Here is an 8,057-nt window from a genome sequence, read left to right as displayed (position 1 = left end):
TCAAACTGTTTCATCTCAGATCATCAGGCATTAGTTAGATTCTCATCAGGAGAATGCAACTTAGCTTCATTGCATATGCAGTTCACAATAGGGTTTGTGCTCCCATGAGAATCTAATGCCATTGCCCATCTGACAGGAGGAGGAGCTCAGGTTGTAATGCTCACTCACCAGCTGCTCACCTCCTGCTGTGTTGCCTGGTTCCTAACAGGCCATGGACAGGTACTGGTCCATGGACTGGGAGTTGGAAACTCTTGCTTTAAGGGATTAGATGAAGCAGACATGCTAGGGAGGCCCGTATGCTTCACTTATTCAAATGTTAATCTCATCCAGAAGCAGACACGCCCAGAATAATGCCTAACCAAACATCTGGGCATCCCACAGCCCAGTCAAGTTGACACATAAAAGTAATTATCACACTAGCCTCTTCTCAAAGAGGGAAACTATGGTAAATTATGTTTGAACATAAACAGGTGAATACCAGTCTTTTGGTCATCTTCTCTTCACTAGTCTTCCCAAACTAAGCATTATTCAAGATTATCCTTACTTATTCATATTCTTTTCCCGTATTTTAATCCTCTTTCTGCTTGACCCCATCATTACTTTTCTTCTATTTTTTTTAGCAAATATAATGTATAACAGCCCTGATCATAATTCTCTAAAAAGCATAAAATTTATGCTCTGCTAAAATTGCATTTATATTACCTAGTTTTGCTTTTATATACTAATGGAGATAGTCATCACAATCATACAATATCCAGGACTGAGAAATCACACTCCAGAAGAGCAATTAAAGTGATAGCTTTCAGATTATATCAATAATTGATAAGGGGACCATTAAAAATGCATGGATGTGTGCATGTATATGCTCTCACACATAGACACATGTGCACACCACCATGACCTGTTTCTAAAAGAGATATAGTCCACATATGTAAACTCACTTTTAATCCTCTAACACCACTTCACTTTATTGCCCTGCAATTACTTTATTTGATTCCTCAAGTTCTACTGTAGCCTTGATATAGAGAAAACAGAGAGAAGGAGGAGTCCTCGGCCTGGCATGCAAGATCCCATGGCTACTCCTGGTGCTAGAAAAGTTCCACTTTGCTCCTATCGTCCCAAATTGCTTTATTAAAAAAAAAGAAAACAGATCCCATTATGACCTAAACTTATTGGTAATTGAGATCGAACATACCAACATTCCAAATAGGATGCGTTATTGGTTTCCTTGTTTTAAAAGTCAGTGTTACATGATTGCCAGTGGATAGTATGTTCTATTAGAAGGTCACATCAGTAGAATAATTAGTCTGTTTTGCAAACCGTTGTGACCTTATTTAAAAAAAATATGTATCAGGGTAGTTTTTAGTTTTTAGGTTTACAGAACAGTGCAGAGAGTTCCAGTATATTTTCTCTTCCCTGTCCCCTTCTCCTCCTGTTTCCCCTACTACAAACAGCTTGCATTAGTGTGGTATATGCGTCATAACTGATGAACCAGTATAGATACATGGTTGATAGCCAAAGTCTAAAGTTTACATTAGGCTACCTTCTGTTACATAAGTCTATGGGTTTTGGGAAATGTGCATGGTCATGCATCCACCATTCCAGTATCACACATATTAGCTGTCTGCATCACACCCAGTATCCCCTACATCCCATTTTTTATCCTCTGCATCCTTTCTCTAAACTGCTGACAACCACTGATCTTTTTACTATCTCTATGTTTTGCCTTTCCCAGAGTGCCATATGGTTGCAATAATATAGTTAGATCTTTGATTTCCTCCATCAGAGTTTTTATAGTTTTCCTTACATAGATTTTTATACATATTTTGTTCAATCTATACCTATTTCATTTGTTTGTTAATGCTAATGTAAATGGTATGGTGTTTTAGTTTCAAATTCTAATTGTTCATTCCTTATAAAGGGGAAAGTAGTTGACTTTTGTATATTTTTTTAACACATCTTATTTTATTCAGCTAGCAGTCTGATCACACGTGGTCCAACAACACTCAAATAATATATCAAATATAACCAGATGTTAAAGATTGGTCTTCAAACATCATAGCCAATGATGCCATGCTTGCCTATGATCTCTCCGACATAAAACCACATCAACACCTCAGTGGCCACCAAACCATTCAGCACAGCTTCCTTAACTGTGAGTTGTTTGAAGCTACCAGTCTGAGCACTATTGACTATTTCTTTCAGGCTCTGAATAACTCTAGGGATCTCAGCAGGGATGGGAGGAATCAGCTCAACCTTGGCGTAGTACCAAAATGTGGTCAACTGAGGCTTCGAATAAGTCACAGCAGCGTTCACCAGCGCCGGGGTCTTCTCCACAAGGTTACAGATAAATTTACAACACTGATATAATCACTTATTGTAGGAGTATTTTTTCTGATTCTTTGGGATTTTCTATGTAAATAGTTACATCATCTGCAAGCAACGTATGTTAATTTCAATCTTTTGTTACATTTGCTGATAACTGGGAAGCCATCCCCATTCACTTAACTGCTATAGCCACCTACAATGCTAGCTACCATTAATTTAGTTTTAGTGATCTATTAACTTTTTCAGCCATCATCATATTTGGTTGTGAATTAAGGAAAAAAGATTTCAGAAAAGGAGTGATAATTTGAATATGATCACAGTACAGGAGCAATATTTTGTGTGTGTGTGTGTGTGTGTGTGTGTGTGTGTTCACAATGGAGTTCGCACTCCTATGAGAATCTAATGCACTGTTCATCTGACAGGAGGAGTTCATGTGGTAATGCTCACTCACCGGCTGCTCATCTCCTGCTCTGTGTGTGTGTGTGTGTGTGCGTGATCAATTCTGGTTTCCTCGAAAATATGTTTGGCACAGAGATAGGGACAGAGGAGGAGGAGATTATGCCAAGAAAGTGATATAAAAGAAGAGTACAAGAAGTAAAGATGAAATACATTATATATTATATATAGTATATGTAATGTCCATAATATACATTGTACATATAATATATATTGTATATATTATATATATTGATACATATTATATATTACATATATTGTATATATAATGTATGTGTATATATATACGTATTTGCTATCTTTCATATATAATATATATGCAATATATATGTATGCAATAACATATATGTATATTATTTACTGCATTTGTTGATAAGAAACTCTTGCATATGACTTTACAACATTCTGGGTTCTCACTCTTTCTTCATGAAATTTGTTTTATATTGAATTCTTCAAACATTTTATTGATTTAAATAAAGTAAAAAGCAAATACTGCCACCACATCATGCTTAAGATTATGGAAATAACACATATGTGTTCAAGTAAATTAAATAATTATTTACCAAATTTTTATATCAACAGAAATTTTTACCTTCTACATAGATCAACATCCTTAGATTATAAAACACTCTTTTTCTTAGTAAAATTGAATACTGAGATCTTACTAAACATAAATTAAAATTACCTGCTTTTGGCCAGGCGCGGTGGCTCACGCCTACAATCCCAGCACTTTGGGAGGCCGAGGCAGGTGGATCAAGAGGTCAAGAGATCAAGACCATCCTGGCCAACATGGTGAAACCCCGTCTCTACTAAAAATACAAAAATTAGCTAGGCATGGTGGTGCGCACCTGTGGTCCCAGATACTCAGGAGGCTGAGGAAGGAGAATTGCTTGAACCCAGGAGGCAGAGGTTGCAGTGAGCCGAGATCGTGCCGCTGCACTCCGGCCTTGGTAACAAGAGCGAAACTCCATCTCAAAAAAAAAAAAAAAAATTACATGCTTTTACTTCTTATTTTCATACGCTATAATATCCTATTAATAAAGCCATTTCTGATTCCACTCAGGACAGAAGTAAAAGGGATGTATATAGCTGTGGAAAATAGTTTTCTGTGCATTTGCTAGCTTTGCTCATCTGCTGAAATACGCACAACAGGTATTTCTCAATTTCTGCCGCCCAGTTTTTTCTTGTAATAAGAGTTAGTTTGCTTTTAAGTTATAACTTGTACTGGTAATTGAGACTTGATTATGAAGAATATTAATGGAGAAAACTGACTGTGCAAGTAAGGGATGTTTTTTTTTGTTTAATATGTTCTTCTTTAGTAAGTTAACAAGAATTTAGAAGAGTTATGTCATTAGGCTATTCCAGAAAGTTAGATAAGAGCAAAAAACAAAATCTGAATGCATATAGAAAGTTGTAGAAGGTTAGCAAATAATTTGTTTTGATTTACAACAGTGAATCTGAAAGATGTGATAAAATATATTAAAATTTTGCCAAAGTTGACCAAATTTTGATAGATTTATTCATAAGGAGATGAAAAAGTCTTGTGGAACTTATACTGCCAAATATCATTATGTTAAAACTTGGGTTTCTCTCTACTTAGATGGTCAATTCTTAGACACCTTAATAAGATGTATGAAAGATTTTTTTTGTTTTGTTTTGGTTTTTAACCTAACAGACTTGGTAGGAGAGATTCTATATTTCACTAGAATAATAATTTCTTTCTTTACAGGCCTATTGGACATTAATCAATTTTGTGTCTAAGCCAGAAATCTTATCCTCCCATAAAGTGCCTTTGCTTCTATAATGCTTTTGGAAGTGGTCATAACAACTTACTGGCTCCCCTTTAATTAATGAGTTTGAGAAAACATCTTTGACATGTGCTTATTTTGTATTTGCCTGAGAATCATGATTTTGCATTTTTGAAAAGTATACTTTAACATTTTATTACTAATAAAGAATTAATATATTGATTGAGAAGGAATTAAGCTCCTGATTTTCTACATGAGTGATGGGTCACAGCCTGAGCCTAGGTTTGGGCTGTGTCCTATCATAGGCAGACGGCTGGTGAGACAGACAGTCCAGCAGCTGGAGCAGAAGATGCCACAGCTTGGGTTGCGTAAGTGTGAGCACGTGGGGAAAGATGTGATGGGGTGGCAGCTTTGGCTGAGACACCCCCACGGCAGATGGAGTCAATGACAAAAAAGTTACTCATCAAGTGAAAACTAAGCAGACTTGTGTGTGAGGACCTATCACACAGTCCTGAGACTCCCAGAACAGCTCAAGTGAATCTTATGGAAACTGGAATCTTCCAAATTGCTGGTGAGGGTGGGCCAAAGAAATGTTACTTCATAGCATTGTTGTTACCCTTATTTACTCCTAGATTGATGTCGACTGAAAAAGGACCCAAGCTAATGACAAGATTTTTGTAATCAATTCCTTGAGAGGAATGTCTAGGCTTTAGGCAAGACTTCCTGTGACCTAGTTTCTCATCTGTGCAAAATGGACCTGACTTCCATGACAGTCACAGGATTGTTACATTGATCACACAAGTACATGTGTGTTCCATGTCCAATGACAGCCCATATTTCCATCTCACCCCCTAGGAGGTTGGAACTATGCTGAGTGTTTTTTATACAAAACGCATTTAATACACACAATTGAGGGTTATGAGCCCTAGGAGGATGAAGTATTATTGTAGCCATGTTATAGATGAGGGTACTTGCCCAAAGTCACTCAGTTTTGTCCTGGTGAAGCTAGGTTTGAAACCCAGGAAATCTGTCCACAGTCCCTCTGCAGCTACCTGTTTCAGCATGCTGAATTTAGCAGAGAAAGCTCTTCAACACCTTGTAAAACCCTGTGTGAATGTAGAAAGTATTATTTTTGCTGTTATCCCTGTCCTTCAGGAATTCTCCATCTTATGTAGTGGGAAGATGGAGAATATTGCAACCAAACAGGTGCCATTACAAAGAAAGCCAAACTTAACGTGGTTCCCCTTACCCAAATCTTCTGGTCAAAAAGGTTTTAACTTTTATTTTCTGCCATTGATATGATGACACTAGGCCTTATCATTTTTTTCCAACAGAAAATTGCATGAAATTGAATATGCTTTTTCAAAGACAGAGGCCCCATCCCTAGGAGAGCATCAACCTACTCCCGCACTCTTGTAGAGAAGCAGCCTTTGAAAGAAGTGCTCGCATGCAATTTAGGCTTGAGCTGAGAAGAGGAGGCAACAATGTGAAGTATTTCAGAATAAATAATAGCCCTGCATTGATGACTACACGTGTGCAGTTCTCCTTATATCATCATGCACTCAAAGTGCGTATCTCTTCTGAAAATTAAAACGTGGCATGCATGCACTTTTGCAAATGGACCCCCAGATGGAAATGTTGGCACTTCAGGATGGGCTTCACACTTCGTTGCAGATCTGTTGTTTTGAGGCTCCAGCAGTGGTATTTGGCCAGCCCTTTATCTGGCATACACTCCAGTCCAGTGCAGCTGGAAGAGGTCCAGAAATGTGGAATGCTTCAGTCTACTACCACGTACGCTGCCAGCAGCTGGCTGCAGACATGGTGTAGATGAACGGAGAGACGACCATGATCTTGCTACCATGTGCTTTGCTTCAAGGATCCTGTTGTATGGGAGGGATTTTATGTTATCTTTTCTTTAGCCATTCTCTGCATTCTTACTTTTTAAATGCATACATTAAAAATAACCTTGTCCCCTTTAGTTCAAGAGATACTCAAACTGTCATCTGCATCCTCCTGAAGGTGGGGACTCCTTGGACTTCAGCTGTAGTCTGAATGTTGCCCCCTTTCCTGGCTCCCACACACAATATTCAGGACCACTGGGCATCTTACACAGGGAGCTGTGAAGCAGCTTGAAACAGAATCAGGTCCCTTGGGATATGCGTTTTTCCATGGTCTTGGGACGCAGTTCTTACAATTAGGCTTTTGCCTTAGCAATGGCTGAATCCATCTTTTGTCCATCTATCAATTCAGGTCCTTTAGGAGTGGAGCTCCCCTTTGTTCATGAGCCTTGTCAATGTCCCCAGCCCATCCCCACAGGACTCTATCCAGCTTCTCTAACATCACTGCCTGACTGTTCAGACTCTCGAGCTTTGCCTACCCCTAGGTTCTCTGTCCCTCACTGTAAGAAGGACTGTCCTGGTGTGTTACACCCCCATACACCCCTTTACACTGGGATAGGTCTTATTGGCTTCCGTCTCCTTCTGGTTCCAGTTTGATTTACATTCAGCTTTGGCAGTGGGAGCAGTCCCAGGGTGGGGATCCAGTAATTCCATTTTCCTTAACTGCACCACACCTAATGCTATATATTCCCTCATATGATTCAACCTAACATATTCAATTGATTTTTGAAGTTCTTATAACACATTCATAATTTTATTACAAAATTAATCATAAATTACTATTGAAAGATCTAATCCCTGCTTCATACCACTGGGAAAAAACAAGCTACCATAATTGCACATGAGATATCTTTACTCTTTCATTCCATCATCTGTGCTGTGGGTGAGGATTTTTGATCATTTTTCATGCTCTCTCTGGAGCTCTTGCTCCCCTAACAATGGCACTCCATGATGGAGCAGACACTGGGGCAGGTGCAGCTCGCATCTCAGATTCTGCCCTTCTCTTCCATGTGTTAGATGTTACTCTTTCTATGTTTCATGGAAATAGGGAATATCTTATTCTAAATATTTGACCTCTTAGCACTGCTACAATACAACTGAAAATTTGACACCTACACCCCATACTACCATTTTGTGGAGGAAGACATGCTGGACCAGAGAACCTTAATGGCAAGCATATCAAATAACAGCAATATATTTTTATTTTCAAAAAATATTAGTAATACATAAAAAATAAAATAAAAATTAACTATAATTATAATTTCACATTCACAGATGATTATTGCTCCATAGTTTGATATATGTTGATTCAAGTTTTTTTCTACAAGTTTACATGTTATATTTCTACATAAATGGCATAATTTTATGCATAACTTTTTTGAAAACTATGCTTTCCTTTAACAATATAGCCTAGACATTTTTTATGTAGAAATCCACATCATTACATTGTATAAATACACAGCATTTAAAACAATCAACTCATTTTCATAGACGTCTATCCTGTATGGAGTCTTCACTTTTATAAACAGTGAGTGCACCACTGTATTGGCACTGCTCCTTTGTCACTGGTTAGTAAACTACATTTCTGTGGGTCTGTTTCTTGACTCTGTGCCCTGTTCCACTGGTA

At 38.0% G+C, this 8,057-nt stretch overlaps 1 pseudogene across 1 annotated transcript; it reads right to left on the bottom strand.

Moving 5' to 3' along the window:
* Nucleotides 1-1,953: 1,953 nt before the first annotated feature.
* On the bottom strand, nucleotides 1,954-7,084 carry LOC116561355 (annotated as a pseudogene). Its single transcript, XR_004273400.1, has 2 exons — nucleotides 6,980-7,084; nucleotides 1,954-2,361 (listed from the first exon to the last, which is right to left on the bottom strand). The product of XR_004273400.1 is annotated as an ATP synthase subunit g, mitochondrial pseudogene (transcript).
* Nucleotides 7,085-8,057: the final 973 nt, after the last annotated feature.

This window comes from Sapajus apella, unplaced genomic scaffold (assembly GCF_009761245.1).
Source record: "Sapajus apella isolate SASKATOON/1434 unplaced genomic scaffold, GSC_monkey_1.0 scaffold29, whole genome shotgun sequence".
NCBI lineage: Eukaryota > Metazoa > Chordata > Mammalia > Primates > Cebidae > Sapajus > Sapajus apella.
This window is presented reverse-complemented; position numbering and strand designations above follow the sequence as displayed.